The following is a 17,136-nucleotide window of genomic DNA, read 5'->3' as shown; positions in this document are numbered from 1 at the left end:
TCTCTCTTTCTCTCTCACTCACCGGCCGTACGTGTTCTCTGCAGCAGGTTTGGCTCCTCCGGAAGCAAGGTGCTCGGCAAGGAGGAGAAGGACGCCGGACACAAGGTGCTTGGCTCCTCTGGCAGCAAGGTGCATCCCTCTCCCGCCCCCCCTCTACCTCAAGATCTGGATGCCATCATCATCAATATTGCATCTTCTGTACATATTGCATCTTCTACACTTGCTTCATTGCTTCATTACACTTGCTTTGTTCCTCTTAAGAAATGCTACTGTTAAATCCTCTTAAGGAATGCTACTGTTAAATCCTCTTAAGAAATGCCAAAGTTAGTGCTAGTTAGTTAATTTCTGTTAGTGTTAGTGCTAGTTAGTTAATTGCTGTTAGTGTTAGTTAGTTAATTGCTATTAGTGTTAGTTAGTTAATTTCTGTTAGTGTTAGTTAGTGTTAGTGTTAGCCCAGTGATAGTTAGTTAGTGTTAGTTAGCTTAATTTGCTGTTAGTGTTTGTTTTTAAATGAAAATGAAAATGAAAATTACAGTTTTTGAAAATTAGCTTATGTTGCTGTCCATTTTGAAAATGATGATTTTTAATGGAAGTGCTTGAAAATTTGGTCACTCTCTCTCTCTACAGATCGAAGCTAGGCGCAGATCGACGAGGAGGAGAAGGACGCCTCAACCCTCCCCCCGGCCCCCTCTGCCCTGGCGACCCCGACCCCGAGGTGCGTTCCCTCCCTCTTCATATGTCAGCACATAATGATGCAAGGGGGAGTGTCCATAATGTGGCTGTTAAAGTGCTCATAATGATGCAATGGGGAGTGGAGATGTTAGATTTGTTAATGAGCTGTTAGATTGGTATAGTTGATCTTTTTTGCATCAGTTGGGCAGCAATGTTCATGATTGTGTATATGTCAGCAGCAACAAAGTGACCGATGTTTTGCCAGAAATGTTGATTCATTTCCATTCTGGCAAATTTCAGGCGCTCTATATGTGCACTTTCTAGCAAAGGTCATGCCGAAATTTTCCGTGAATTTCGGCATGACTTGTGCTAGAAAGTTGGACATATCGAGTGCTTGAGATTTGTCGCGACGGGAATGAAACGACATTTCTGGCAAAACAAAGGTCACTTTTTTGTCATTATTCACTTTATTATATAAAGCTCGATAATTAAACGACTACGACATTGAACCCTAGGAAACATGAACGACACTGATGAGGCTGGAGGTTCTCACTCCCAATTAGGTCGAGCACACGCCTACCTCGACTTTCCGGCGGATCAGGAGAGACAGGAAGCTGGGTGTCCGGACCGCCTTGTCATGAAGGATGACGACGGTGGTGGCGCCGGCGCCGACACTGATGCCACCAACAACACCGGCACTGAGACTGGCGCTGATGATATTCCTAACTATAGCAGGGAAGGTGGGACCTCCCAAGCCAGTGAGGGAAAGAAGGAAAAGAGGACACGACAACCAAATGAGCTCGGCACCGGAAGACTGGTGGTCACGGCGGTGCACCCTGGCGAGTTCGAGCCAATAGAGCCGCGAGAAGTGGCAGCGTGTTACGACAATCAACTAGCATGCATCCTACGGGATACCCCTGACATCAACACCACAAAAATACAGAAGAATGAACATTTGAAGAAGCTGCTTCTAACTAGGTTGCACGCAAGATTCCTGTTCCCCGGTCGGAATGACGAAGTCGACCCATGGGATGATGATCCCATGAAAAAAATCAACAACAAAGCCCTAGGGAAGTTTAGCAGTGCATTGAGCGCATGGAAAACTAGGGTCAAAAAGGCGATTCAAGTAGACCATGAAACCTACGCCGAGATTGTTGCAGACAATCCAAAAATTACGATTGAGGACTTTGAAAAGTTCAAGGAGACTTGCAATGAAGAAGCTGCCAAGGCCAGGTCGGAGGGAGGCAAGCAGCTGCAGGCAAAGAACATGGGGAACCACCGCCTTGGAAGTCGTGGTTACACGGGAAAGAGGCCTGTGTGGGCTAAGGAGGACGCAGAACGTGAATGTCAGGGGATCCCACACCCATTGGCCGAGTTCACCGACCAGCAGGAGCATGACTTCATCAGGGCCCGATTCTCGTGGGACCCCAAGAAAAAGATTTTTTTCACCGACGGGCCGACTAGGAAATTCATGAGAATACTGGTAATTATCCTTTTACCACCTTACATATTAGGTTCTGATCAACGAAGTCTACTACATTCTACTCGCATTCGTAAATGATTCACGGTCCATTTGCAGAGAGAGCAACACAAGCTTGCGGCCGAGAGCGACTCGTCGACTCAGTCGTCGACGAAGTACAAGTGGGACACTCCTTTCAACCAGGCCATGAACATAATGATGGGACACCCGCCCGGCCAGCGGCCGCAATATGGACGTCTGCATGGCGCCGGGGATGGGGCCACTTGGAAGTACTATTATAGCGAGGACCCAGAGGCCAAAAGACAGAGAAAGAAGTTCAATCAAGTGACTATCGACGAGAAGGTGGCGCGGGCGATGGAGAAAGCAAAACCTGAGACCAAAGCTGAGATAATCGCTGCCTGTAGATCTGATATGGTGGCCGCCTTTACAAGCTTGATTCCAACAGTGGTCACATGGGTGCAACAAAATCCAAATGCGCCACCAAGTGATTTTCCCATGCCCAGCTTCACCGGGAGCAACTCAATGAACACCGCACCCATACCCGTACCTAGTATGGCAACCGCACCCGGACCTCCTCCAGCACCTCCTCCTCCGCCCAGCTCTCACAGCAGCCCTAGCTCCGTCTCTGTCTTGAATGTCGGGCCGTCGACATTGGCAGAGCTCCACGCCCTCATGGTAAATACGCATCGTCGCACCTTCATCAACTCAACTAATTAATTAATCTTCAGTTGCCGTTCTTTTTGGATCTCTGACGCCGCACGTATATGTCTTTGTAGGCCGACTCCACTCCGTGCACCCTCCTTTACAACATGAAGGGCGAGTTGGTGGATGTGGGGAAGGGTACTATAGTGAAGCCTAAGGATCGATTGTTTCACTGCTGGCAGATGCCTGATAACGCCTTAAGGGTCTCCGTGGCGAGTGTGAAAGCGGGCTACGAGGGTCTCCCTCGTCCGATACAAACCGATGGAGAGGATGACGAGACCCCCACGCAGCTTGGCCAATGCAAAAATTGGCCGATCCTGTGGCCAAAAAATCTTCTTCGTGTCGAGGTGGCCGGGAGCACACCAACGGGACCTCAGGAAGGTATGACCACAACACCACCTACACAAGTACAACCATCGTCTGTGCTACTTGCTGAGATCGAGAGACATGAGGAAGGAGGGCCAACCGTTCCGCCGGCAGATGATGCCATCTGCCCCATGGAAGAGGATAGGGATCATGACATGGAGGAGGCCGACGATGACCCTAACCAGTATTTCAATACTGCCTTTGACAATGAAGTAACAATGAGTCAACCATATGAATATGAGATGCATGTACCAGAGCCGGAACGTCCTCGGGAGTGCAAGAAGTCTTTGTTCATGCAATCCTCGCAGGACACGCCTCCAGATGCCGGCTCCACCCAAGCTCAACTAATTAGCCAGAGTCGTCCAAAGCTGAGCCCGACAACACTAGGGGTGGTGCTCAGGGAGGGTCTGACAGACCCACCAGCACCTGAGCCCACCAAGAAGAAGCAGAGGAAGAGACCGGCGGCGAGAAAATCCAATAAAGCTGGCAATGTTGGTTCTAGCAGCCAGCCGCCTTCGACCAAGGTTGACCATGTACCGATGAAACATGCGCCATTAATCCATGTCGCGGGAGAGCCAATGGTACCGGCGAATGCACTAGCTGCCATAGAAGGGGATCTCAGGAGACTCCATGACCATGTGCTTTCAACAGAGAGAAGCCTCCTCGCCTCGGATGATCCAGGATACCCACTTTATACGGTTCATGTGCGAGCAGTTGCAAGATGTATGTCCACACATGCCCCGCAGACCTCTTCTTCCTGAGGTTTGATTACATCTTCCAGATGTTTCAAATGAGGACACTCGATTTTACGTTCGTCCGCCTGTATGCGCTGCACATGAACTACATCGTCAGGAGAGAGCAAGTCACCGGTCTTGCGGTCGCGGACCCATACTACATGCATGAGGGCTTCTTGTCAATCAACGACGCCAACCGTCAATATGCGAGTCAGTACATCGAAGAATTCTTGGTCAGCAATAAGGACAAAGAAACGATTCTCCTACCTTATCATCCCAGGTAAGTCATCCGCGGATAGCACTATAACACATACATCCTTTCGTGCATTTCAATAGTTACTTTGCACGCATGGAGGCTAAACTTGATCGTGTATTTTGCGCAGCGGGGGGTGTCGTGCCGTTCTCATTGTTCTTTACCCGCGTTACTCCCGCGCTCTATATTTGGACCCGTCGAAGAACATACAGAAGAAAGATTACACACACATAAAGTATGTTCTGGACAGAGCTATGCTGGGCTTCAGCATGCGGGGTGGCTACATCCAACACAAAAAAACAAATAAGGTCGGGCTTTGTTTCAGCCACAAGACTGACTTTTGTTGCATCCAGCAACCGGCAAGAAGTGAGAATGATGGATTCTACGTCATCCATCTAATGATGGAGTACAGAAGGGATGTGCAATCACTTTGCATGAAATCTTCATCCGATACCCATATCCAGAGATGGGCCGAAGCCTTTGGAGTCGTGCCGGATAATCGACTTCGAAATGATTTCTACCGGATCCAACAGGAAATTGCGTCCATCATCATCAAAGATGTGCTCGAAGAGAATGGGATGTTCTACGGCGGCCCAATATCGCGAGCTGACGTCCGAACCCGCATTGCCCTACAGCGTCAGGACATGACGCCTTTCACTAAGCTTGGGTGCACCCTTCCGGATATGGACAGATGGGAAGAGTGCACTGCTTAAAAACAATGTGTCTGTTTAGTTACTTGTTACTTTCTGTACGACGAAACTTCGAATCTCTCAGTACGACGAAACTATTAGATGTATGGTGCCGCGCTCTAGTTAATTACTTTCGGTACGATAAAATTTGTTAACTATGTTTACTATATATGTTGCTTCTATTTCATAACTGTTTTGTTGAACTCGCTTCATGGTATATATATGTGCATCTCTGACAGGTATATAGATCAACGATGGCGAGGAAGTGGTATGCCGTGTATGTAGGGCATGTTCCGGGTGTGTATGATGAGTGGCCAGAGTGTCAGGCCCAAGTCTCTGGCTTATCCGGCGGAAGCCAGAAAGGGTTTGATAGCAGAGCAGAAGCCGAAGCTAGTTACTTGAGATTCATAGCACAACAGGGGATTCAGAACCAGCTACAAAAACTACTACATAATACCGCTTTTGATCATCGTGATCGCTCTTATCGTGTATGTCATAGTTTAGGTAGATGATGAAACATGTGTCTACGGTGACAATGTAAGAGACATGTCATCATTAACTTGTATCGCTATTTCGAGATGATGATGAGATCGACATCATTTGTGTTGAGACTATGTTGATATGATGAGACTATGTTGTACCACTTCGATGATGATGATGAGACATTCATTTTTCATATAGTTACAGTGTAGGTGTATGTTGTAACTGTATAAAACCTATAAAAATACGAATACAGCAACATAAAAAAAATACTAGCAGTAGCGTGGGGTATTGGAGTAGTAGCAGCGCTGTTTACCAGTAGTGTGTTTCTGAATGGCCACGCTACTAGTATTAGCAGTAGCGATGGACAGAGGCGCGCTACTGCTAGATACAGATAGCAGTAGCGCTGGTTCAAACAAGCGCTACTGCTGAAAAATAGCTGTAGCGCCGTAGCAGTAGCGCGCCTGCCCGCGCTACTAATAGCCAAAAAACCAGCGCTACTGGTAAGGGTTTTCCTAGTAGTGTGACACAGTTTCAGATATATGATGGATAACTTAACAGGATATAATGGCATAATTCAACATATGATGAGTATCTAAACAGGATGACATGACAAAACTATATGATGTCTTTCTAAAATAGGTTGGGATGAAATAATTCACATACATGTTGTCTAAGTATACATGATGTCATGATATAAGTGACATAATTGATTCATATACTAAGCAGCTGGCACTCGCATGTATGATCTCTAAACTAAGCAGATGGAATTCAATATTGTGCATATGATGTCTAAACTAAGCAATGCAAGACACCATATGCATGATATGAGAAATATAAACATTGCAACTTAGAGCATACACCTCAGGTGGGATATAGGACTGGTCATCTGTCTCTGAATCCTCCTCTGAGGAGCTCCCTATAACCATCGAGATATATGCTTCAACAGGTACCATTGCCTGCTCTGAAGACCTTGTTTTCACTCCAGATTTTTCCATAACCGGCTCAAATGACTGATACACATGAAGAGTAGTTCAATATACACAGATTGTCGACAAATGGAATACGTAATGAAAAAAAAGATGGCATGAGATAATTCACATATATGATGCCTGGCTACATGGCGGTGCATAATTCGCATATATGATAACTGGCTGAAAAACATGGCATTGCATAATTCACATATCTGATATAGAATGCAAACAGGAGGCATTCACACAAAGCATGTCTAACCTAAGCAGATGGCATGGCAATGCAAGACACCATATGCATGATATGAGCAATATAACCCTGCCAAGTTAGAGCGTGCACCTCGGGGGGGGGGGGGAGATACGACTACTCATCAGTCTCTCAATCCTCCTCCGAGGAGCTATCTGTAACCAACAAGAAATCTGTTTCGACAGGTAGCACTGACTGCTCAGAAGACCTTGTTTTCACTCCAGATTTTCCCATGACCGACTCAAATGGCTGATGCACAGGAAGAGTAGATGAATGTATAAACATTGTTGACAAATGGAATACATTATGAAAAAAAATATATGGCATAATATAGTTCACATATACGATGACTGGCTAAACAGGACGGCATTGCGTGATTCACGTATATGATGCCTGGCTAAAGAAGATGGCATTGCATAATTCCCATATACTCCCTCTGTTCCTAAATATTTTTATTTTTAGAGATTTCAAATGGACTACCACGTACGGATGTATATAGACATATTTTAGAGTATAGATTCACTCATTTTGCTCCGTATGTAGTCACTTGTTGAAATCTCTAAAAAGACAAATACTTAGGAACGGTGGGAGTATGATATAGAAACCAAACAGGTGGCATTCACCCAAAGCAAATCTAAACTAAGCTGATGACATATAAGATGTATAATGTAAGCAATGCGAGGCACCATATGCATGATATGACCAACATCAGCATGCTAGGTTAGAGCAAACACCTCAGGTGGTAAACAGGAGTGGTCGTCTCCCTCTGAATCCCCATCTGAACAGTTACCTTCCTATGGAATACAATCTGGAATGGCGGGAGGGGGGCCCCACTTCGCCCACCATGGAGCGGCATCTGCATGACATTATATTCCCATGCAACAGTCTTCTCTTTTTCTCTACATGTTTAGTACGATTGTGTACAATATCTGACATGCATAATAAAAAAATAGTTAGATTTTGTAAGGCCTAAGGGGTGCATGCAAAAAATCAAGACTGATGGTAGCAAACGAGTGGATGGATCCAAAACTAATGATAGCAGGTAGATTATAGCTTCAGTTTAAAAAGATAGACAGTGGATCATCTATTGTTTGTTGCCCACCCAACATGAACCACATAGAAGACCCCAGATGAACCAGATAGTCGACAGATACAATTCGTTGCTGCCTTGATATGAGACCCACGGGCTTTTTAAAACTCAAGTTTGAATGATAAAGTAGCAGGTAATAATAACCGATGTATAACGTAAGCAAACACGAAAGACTGCGACCTCTCTTCCGGAACTATGTAGTCCTCAGGTTCATCTGCTCAGTCGATGATGGTAATGCAGTTGGCGTGGCTGCCGGCAACGGGGAAGATGATCTGAGGCGGCGAAAGAAAGTCTGCAGGGGGGATCTCTGCTGCAGTGAACGCTTCTGTCGATGGTGCACCTCAGGTGGGGTGGATGACGGAACGGCAGGAGCAGGACATAACACAAAGAGTTTTCTTTGACGCCTATCTGAAAATGAAGTAAATCTGTAAGGGCTCCTTAGAATTGGAGGATTCTATAAACGCAGGGACAGGAAAACACAGGAATAGGATAGGAATGCATGTGCAAAACAGAGCATTTGGAAACATAGGATTTCAGTCAACCTGGGTGTTTGGTTCACATGAATTGGAAGAACACATGAATGGAGAAACATGGTCAAATTAAAGTCAAACCACGTGAAAAAATAAGAATCATATTATGCCAGTAATGCAATTAGTTATGTTCTCCATGCATATTAATTTGAAAAGGACGTCCAAGTGAATATTAAAATTCCTATGTTTTTTCTTTGAAAGAGACACCAAAGGAAAACATCCTCCGGTTTTGCTTTGATCCACTCCTTCTAACCAAATGCACGAATAGTAGTACCATAGTAGTTCCATAGCAAAGGATCCCTGAGGGATCGACATGAATGTAGAGTAACAAAGTGATGCGACGAGTGTACAACCTCTTCGGCATAGCCTTGTGGACCTCAGCATCATTGGGTTTGACGTGGAGGATTGTGATGTTGGTGTGACTGTCGGAGGCGGGGAAGAAGATCTGAGTCCTCTGGAAATGGCTCCGATGGTACTGCTCCGCTGTGATGGACGGTTCCGTTGTTGGAGCAGCTCCGGTGAGGTGTACAGCGGCGAGGCTGAAGCAGGACAAGACAGACAACGTTAATCTGAAGTGGGACTCTAATATCATCTGCAATAGATGATGTAAAATACATCACCAAAAAGTGCTAGATGCGAAATGCATCAGCCGCGCCACGGCCGCTCTAACAGATGATGTAAGTACTATTCGCTCTGAACTTAACTGAAGAAACTGAACTTTACAGTCGAAACTGAATTTTACTGTCGAAACCGATTGAACTAGTAGCAGAGCATTGCCATAGATGTTTAGGGCGTTCGAGCACTAGTAGCAGAGAAGCAGTGATCTGAATCAACAGACGCTCGAGTAGGGAACACACTAGCAGAGAGCAAGTCATGCAGTAGCACCGCGAGCGAGTGCTAAAGCAGCAACTCCTGTAGCTGCCGGAGATCATGCAACAGTAGCAGCAGCGCGAGCGAGAGCAAGAGCAGAGCAGCAGCACGAACTAGAGCAAGAGCGGAGCAGCAGCACGACCTACAGCAATAGCAGATCAACAGCACGAACGAAAGCAAGAGCAGTGCAGCAGCGCGACCGACGGCAAGAACAGGGCCGCAGCGGCAGCAGCAGCAGCGTGAGCGAGAGCCGGAGCAGCTGCAGCTAGTGCCGGTGTGGAATTTGCCGCCGAGGAAGCAACGACATGGGGGAGAGACGCCGTGGATGAAGTGGCCGGTGACGACGCCGTCGATGGAGACCCGCCATGGCTGCCCGGTATCGAGCACCGGCAGCCCCGTGAGATCGAATAAAATATAAAATGCAGCGGTGAGTCCAGAACCTCCTTGGTGGCGCCGAGTTGGCCTCGGCTTCATCGGAGGAATTGGTGAGGGTGCTGCGGTTCCGGTGGGGCAGGTCAAGACGACGCTGTGGGGATGGAGGTGGCACGATAGACGAGGCGAACATCGGGGCAGCTCCTTGCAGGTGGAGGATGGGGCGGCTGATCCGGCGGTACGACGAGATCGACGACGGATCCTCATTCGGTGCGGTGGATGAGGGACGACGAGCTGTTGCAGTGGACGACGTAGTCGGGGAAGAGTCTCCGGCTGGGCGGCGGTCAGGAGGCCGACAGAGGAGCGTGGGGTTTCGCGGGTTTTGGCGGCCTCGGTGTACGAATGGGGGTAATGAAGGGGAAGGGAGGGGGAGCCATGGCTTAGGGACGCGCTTGTCCGAAATGTAGGGTAAGTTACCAGCGTACCCCCACCAATTTTGACACCGCGACGTCGATCTTCATTTCCGGCTAAGTGGTAGAAGGGGGATTTCGCGTGTCTGGACTGCGGGACCGATTTCGGATGAGGGGGGAGTTTTCGCGCGCGTTGAAATTTTGGGATAACAAGGCGCGGTGCGGGTTGAAGAGGCGGGAGTTTCAAAGCAGGTGAGGCAAAAGATACTCGAGCTTGAAAATTTCGGGATAACAAGGTGCGGATTCCTTGTTCGGCAGAACAAACTTAACGTGTACAAAAATAATAATTCATACAAGACACAAGAGATTCATGTCCCCTTTTACTATATAGCTATAAATTCCATTGAAAAAACTACAAGAAAAATATAAACAAATCGGGAGAACAAGATTACCCTATACAGTACCAAATCGATTCGCACTTCCCTCAACAGCAACAAGAAACAAATCAATTCCCACCAAAAGAAACAGTAACGTCCCTTTTTATATGATTACAAATGCCAGGATCTCGAATTTCAATTTTTGAATCCACGTCATGTTGAATTCGAATATATCGTTAGGTGACCTTGCGGTTTATAATTGATGTAGTCGTACATTTTGATCTTCCATCATATATGAACATTTTATTCCACCCTGTGAACATATATATTTTCGTCTACCATATGGACTAAATTTGAATCAATTTTCCTTATTTGAATATGATTGTTGTCAATTTATACAATCATTTAAATATTATCTTGATAACAAAAAACATGCATATAGCAGTAATCATATTTCACTATGAACTACATGTACCATACGATCTCCAATTCAAATATTTGTATCCATTTTATGTTGAATTCAAATCATAGTACGTTGGTCTAGGTAGCGAGGTGTTCGGGATAATCTGAGCCCTGTTTTCATATGTATAATTTTTGGTTGAATTGGGACAAGTTTTGGTATAAGCTTCTTGCAAAACCAGAGATTCTCTCAACAAGCCTCGTGGTTCCGAGAGGGAACGTGTCACCTTTGTGTGCGAAACGATATACACTGCCTCCCCCCTGATTTTCTTTACAGAGGCAACATAGAACTATATGAGTGCCCTGTTAAATTTTGGAATTATTCCAGATTTGTTTGGCCTTTTTATACATTAATTGAGTTTCTGGAGTTTTAATGTGCATAATCCAAATTTGAACTGCAGGAACATGCTCCGGTGCACCAAAGTTGGTTGAAAAATCACATGTGTGTCCTTCGTTGAATTTCTAGGTCCCATGCAAGAAATGAGAATGAAATTCAAACATCTGGGCGTCGTGACTCGGCCGAGAACATCAAGAAAGTTGGATTTTAAATTCATGTAAATCCAAAACTCGCCTGGAAATCATGAAACTTGGCATGGTGTCATGTCATGGCACTAACATGTTGTGGTAAAAATTGGGCCAATTTGGGACAAGTTTTGGTATAGGGGCCGTTTGGATTATGCCCACACCAGCCCGACCAAAACGACGGCATGACAAACTTTTGGCGAAGAAAATAGCCACCGGGAACTCGCCCACACGCTAGTGCGGAATTAGAACGGCTGGCCAAGAAGTTTGTCGTGAGCCAAAAACTTGGCTGCGATCCAAACACTGGCCCAACCTGTGGTCAACGACCAAAATTTTGGAAGGGCAGCTTGGGGCTGCCATCCAAACAGCCCCATAAGCTTCTTGCAAATCGAAGCTTCTCTCAAGAAGGCTCATGGTTCTGAGAGGGAACGTGCCACCTTTGAGTGCGAAACGATATACGCTGCCCCCCTTGAGTTTGTTTACAAAGGCAACATAGAACTACATGAGTGCCCTGTTAAATTTTTGAATTATTCCCGGTTTGTTTCTCCTTTTTTATACATTAATTGATTTTCTGGTCATTTAATGTGCATAATTCAAACTTGAACTACAAGCACATGCTCCCGTGCACCAAAGTTGGTTGAAAAGTCATATCTGTGTCCTCGGATGAATTTCTAGGTCCCATGCAAGAAATGGGAATAAAATTCAAACATCTGGGCATCGTGGCTCGGCCGAGAACATTGAGAAACTCGGTTTTAAAATTCTTGTAACTCCAAAACACGCCTGAAAATCATGAAACTTGGCATGGTGTCATGTCATGGTACTACCATGCTGTGGTAGAAAAATTGGCCTAATAGGAACAAATTTTGGTATAACTTCTTGCAAACCGGAGCTTCTCTTAAGAATGCTCGTGGTTTTGAGAGGGAATGTGTCACCTTTGTGTGCATAATTCAAATTTGAAATACAAGCACATGCTCTAGTGCACCAAAGTTGGTTGAAAAATCACATGTGTGTCCTCGGGTAAATTTCTCGGTCCCATGCAAGAAATGGGAATGAAATTCAAAATTCTGGGCGTCGTGGCTGGGCTGGAAACATTGAGAAACTTAGTTTTTTAGTTCCTGTAAATCCAAAACACGCATGAAAATAATGAAACTTGGCTTGGTGCCATGACATGGTACCAACATGCTGTGGCAATTTTGCTGTCCGATTTGTTAAGGTACACACATTAACAATCAACAAAGTCATTTTGGAACAAGTGCTGTCATGTTACAACTAAGTGGTTAGTGAAACCTTGGGCGTTCTATTTACCATTTACGTGCCGCCACGCGTCCCCTTTTTTTATTAGCGAGGAGGCGCCTTGCAGAGTAGCTATTTGAGTACGAGAGGCATGCGATCAGACCCCTGCGCGTGCTTATCGGGAGGAGAGCCCTTTGACCTCCATCTTCCATCCACCTCTCTCCCATGGTCTCCATTAATGGCACCTAAGCCTCTGTTTAATGGCGTGGCTATGTCTCACTTGACTGAGATTTAAGAGAGAAAGAAAATCTGAAAGCACAGATCTTGATGTAAGATCCGACGGACCTATATAGCATGTACTACGACTTATAGCAAGACTGATGAATATATAAGGATGACGACAATGGATAATAATTGTCTTACATAATTACGAAGGTAATTAAAAAAGCCACATGCGGCTACGCTCGAAATACACAAGGGCAAAAGAAGAAGGAAGACAACGATCTGGCTCGCTGATCTCTACTTTCTTGATGCGTTGTTGCAGGCCGCGGGAACTAGTTTCCGCGGCGAGCGGCGATGAGCTCTTTCGTGTCCTCAAGATGCTGCTTGAGAGCATCCACGGATTCGCCCACCAGCCTTTGGCGCTCGATGCGGAGCATGTCATTCTCGTCCATATGTTTCTTGACGATGACGCCGGTCCTCTTCAACAAGGCACTGGTCTCCTCCTGCTGGTCTGCACTTTGGACGATCTTCGTGCTCAGCAGGTCACGCTCGGCCCGAAGCCTCTCATTGCCCTCCCTTAGTTGCCGGATGATGCCAATAGCCTGTTCAAATGAGGCTTTCATGTCGTCCTACAACCTCGCCCAGCCGGAGGTCTGATCCATCTGGCTATGGACGATCGCATGCATGCGCCTGTAAGAGTCGTCGCCTGCCCGTGAGACATTTTCCCAAGCCGGCGCGGCATGGCAGGACATCTCTGCTACATTCGCGGTGCGGCGGGACATCTCTGCTGCTTCCGGGGCATGGCCAGATCAGTTTGCTGCATCGATGGCGCGGCGGGTCCGCCGTGCTGCTTCGGTGGCGCGGCATGAGCTCTGTGCTGCTACTTCCGCACGACGGGACATGTCGGCTGCTTTCGTGGCGAGTCGGGACATCTCTCTTGCTTCCGCTTCCATGCTTGTCTCTCCCTGGTGGTAATCTCTTGACCCAGAACTCACGCAGGCCATGGCAGACGCAAGGGAAGGATGCTGAATTACTTGTTTGTTTTTGTGGATGAGGAGTTGAGGAGGAATGTGCAGTCATCTTGGCATAGTAGTATTTATAACCGAGTAATAATACGCTCCTAAGTGGGAAACCGTTTAGGTTGTGATCAGTGTGAACAGGTTTTCAATTAAATATAGCATGGTAGTAGTAGTAATTTGGAATGTGACGAGACGCAAGCTCAAAATTTATTGACGGTTCTAGTTTCGAAGTGCGGCACTATTCCCGGATGGCGTAACGTGGGCACGTGTTCTCGGCCGTGGTGTAGCATATGCCATGGTATTTCTTTTTCTACTGCCGTGTACGTGCAATAACTGGCACCGCCGGATACATATGTTATGGTTATTGGGGCGTTCGGCAGGAATAGCCGCGTGGCGAGCTATAGACTAGTCTTTTTTTCAGACGCATTAAACCTATCTCTCGGGACTTCTCGCACGCACCATCTCTAGCTCCCAAGGTCGATGCCAGCCACATACACTTGTACTCTTAGTTTAGTATGTTATACAGGAAGAGAAGAGGTGCACGCATGCACTCGTCCTCTCTCACACACGCATCTATAGCTACGAATTGTAGTGTTCTCAACCATCCGATTGGCTCTATCATAGGATTCACGCTGCTCCTTGGCCTTGAGATTGAGAAGTTTGAAACGCGGAGGCTAAGCTGGAGGCACGAGGTTTTGGTTAATGTGCGGGCCGCACACGGCATCAACACGACACGAGCTTCGTCTGCCTGGTGCGCAGTCCGGTGAGTTGTCCAACACAACCATGCCCTTCTTGGTGTCTGCGCCTCGACTTATGCGCAGATAAGTTAGGGTCGGACGGAGTACTACAAGTAGTAGTACTACTTTGATGTGTCGCGTCAACTCGCACAAGTATGAAACACTTCGTGAACAAACAAGCATATACTTGTCATCAAAATGGATAAAAAGGGATGTATCTAGAACTAAAATACGTCTACATACATCTCCTTTTATCCATTTTGATGACAAGTAGTACTTCTTACCCAAAGGAACTTTATATCCAACAGACACAAAATATCCGTTCGACTATTGGAAATTACTGATCTGATGTAGAAATAATTGCTGCATCGCCACAAAAATCCACCATCTCTTAAGCTAAAGTAGACCGAGCTAATCCCTATATTAGCATATTACTAAGATAAACATAAGGCACTGTAGAAACATTTAGGACGTGAGCTTGTCAATCTAAATGTGGAGGGATTCCAGCTTAGCCCCGGGCAGCAGCTTGGGCGGAACTGTGAAGAAGGTCAGCTCCTGCACGGCGACGTCGCCGGGATCCTTGTTGCTTGTCACCTCCATTTCCACCTTGACGACGTTGGTCGAGCCTTTGGGCTCCCCCGGCGGGCCATTCGCCCACAGTTTGGCCACATAGTGCAACAGTGGGGATGCCCCCGCTCTGATGCAGACGACCGACACGGCGATAGGCGCGCTGATGTCGAGAGCACGACGCCGACCAAGAAAAACACGCGGCCGTCCTACTCCGTGGCTCCGATAGTGGCACTTGCAGCTGGAGCACCTTGCCGTACTGGATCCTGTGCACGGGCATGGGATGCGCGATGCTGATGTGGTGGTAGAGTGCCGGCGGCGGGCCTTTGTAGCCGCAGACGGGCACGGGGCATTTGTAGGGCGCGAGCTTGTGGTAAGTGATGTAGAGCCCACAGCCTTCGTGCGGGCACTACACCCTCACCGACGAAAGGACGACGTCCACCACCATGTTCGGCACATTGAAGCCACCGCTGCGCTCGCACTTCTGGCACTGCTGCTGGTTCCCGGGGCGCTCGACACGGCAGTCCGCGCAGGCTAGGTGCCCTCCCTTGCACTGCAGAAATCAATCGAACAGCACATCAATCAAGAAACCTGCACCTTGCTGGATCAGCCGAACGGATGAGGTGTATTCGAACCTTATGCACTGGAGGCTTCAAGGGGCGGAGGCACAAGGGGCGGTGGAGCAAGGTGAGGTCCATCGAGACCATAGAGAGCTCCATCGTCGGGTCCTGTTCCGTGCGGATGATCTCGCCCTCCTCGTGCACAACCATCTCTCGCTTTAGGGCCGGGGCATTACAAAGATTTACTGTCACATATTCATACTACTTCAAGGTGCATTAAATCAACACATGCAAGTATCAAAAGGAGAGTCACGGCATGCATGCATGCGTTGTAATTAATGCATTGGTAAACGCAAATTATTGTAATATATTGAGTGCACTGCTTTGATGTGTCGCGTCAACTCGTACAACAATGAGAAGTTTGATTATCCTCACCCTCGCGGACTTAACTGCACCTGCCTTTGGCTGTATGACAGGTTGCCCACCCACTTGTTGGGCCCACCTGTCATACACTCAAAGGCAGGAGCACTAAGTCAATGAAGCGGCATCCCTCCCTCGCCCATCAGCGTGGTGGCTGGCAGGACTAGGAGAAGCTTTCACTACACGCTCTCCCTCCCGCACGCGGTGGACATGCAGCAGTTCAATCGGTGTCAGATGGCCAGAAGCGTATTGTAGTACTCCTCCAGTGCAGTAGTACTCCATCATTGTTCGACTTCCCAAAGAGGTGAAGAGCCAGCGCAGCCCGAACACTCGTGTGGCAGTTTCATGTGTAGAGTAGTATAGGGGAGCGTGTACCGTGCCTGTAAGCTTCAAATCGTTGGGGTTGGCTCCATGCTATGTGTCGTCTCGAAGTTTTTTTTAATTAAAATATTCTTCTGGCCCTACCTGTCATCCTGGTGATTGTAGTTTGCACGCTCATCTGGTCAAGACAGGAATATATATTTTAATTTGTGGTGGGTAAATTTTAGAGGTTGCAGCAAATATATTGTACACTGCGGGTCTTTCAGCCCAGTTTAGAGGCAAGCATGTGGGGCCAATGCAATGATGTATCGCGTCAACTCGTACAAGGAGGTGAAGCTTGAATTTACTACTACACGCCTTCTCCCTCGCCCATGCACGCGTTTGCTCGCAGACGAGGACAGGCTTTTGCTTATAGTACTACAAATCCCTCCCGCTCGCGGTGGACGGACATGCAGCAGTATATTCGATACTGTAGAAGCAGTAGTAGTAACATCGTTGTTCGTCTTCTCGAAGAGGCGAAAGAGCCAAGCGCAACCCGACTGTGGCAGTTGCGAACCTTGGAGCACGCATATAGCCAGGCTTTTGCATGAGACAAAATTGCTATGTGAGCCCACTATTGTAGTACGTACTTGCTAGTATAGCCCTGTAAACTAGAAAGGAGAATTTGCCTTTCTAGAGATTTCAACAAGTGACTAGACTACACCAAGACGGAGTACATATGGAGCAAAATGAGTGAATCTGCACCGTAAATAAATACGTAGTTCTCTCATTTTCCTCTCCGCGGTGCAAAATATTGAGTATAGTGACTAGTCTCTTTTTGACGCACATTTACG

The sequence above is a fragment of the Triticum aestivum genome, chromosome 1D (assembly GCF_018294505.1).
Source record: "Triticum aestivum cultivar Chinese Spring chromosome 1D, IWGSC CS RefSeq v2.1, whole genome shotgun sequence".
Taxonomy (NCBI): Eukaryota; Viridiplantae; Streptophyta; class Magnoliopsida; order Poales; family Poaceae; genus Triticum; species Triticum aestivum.
The sequence above is the reverse complement of the archived record's forward strand: the minus strand, read 5'-3'. Positions refer to the sequence as shown.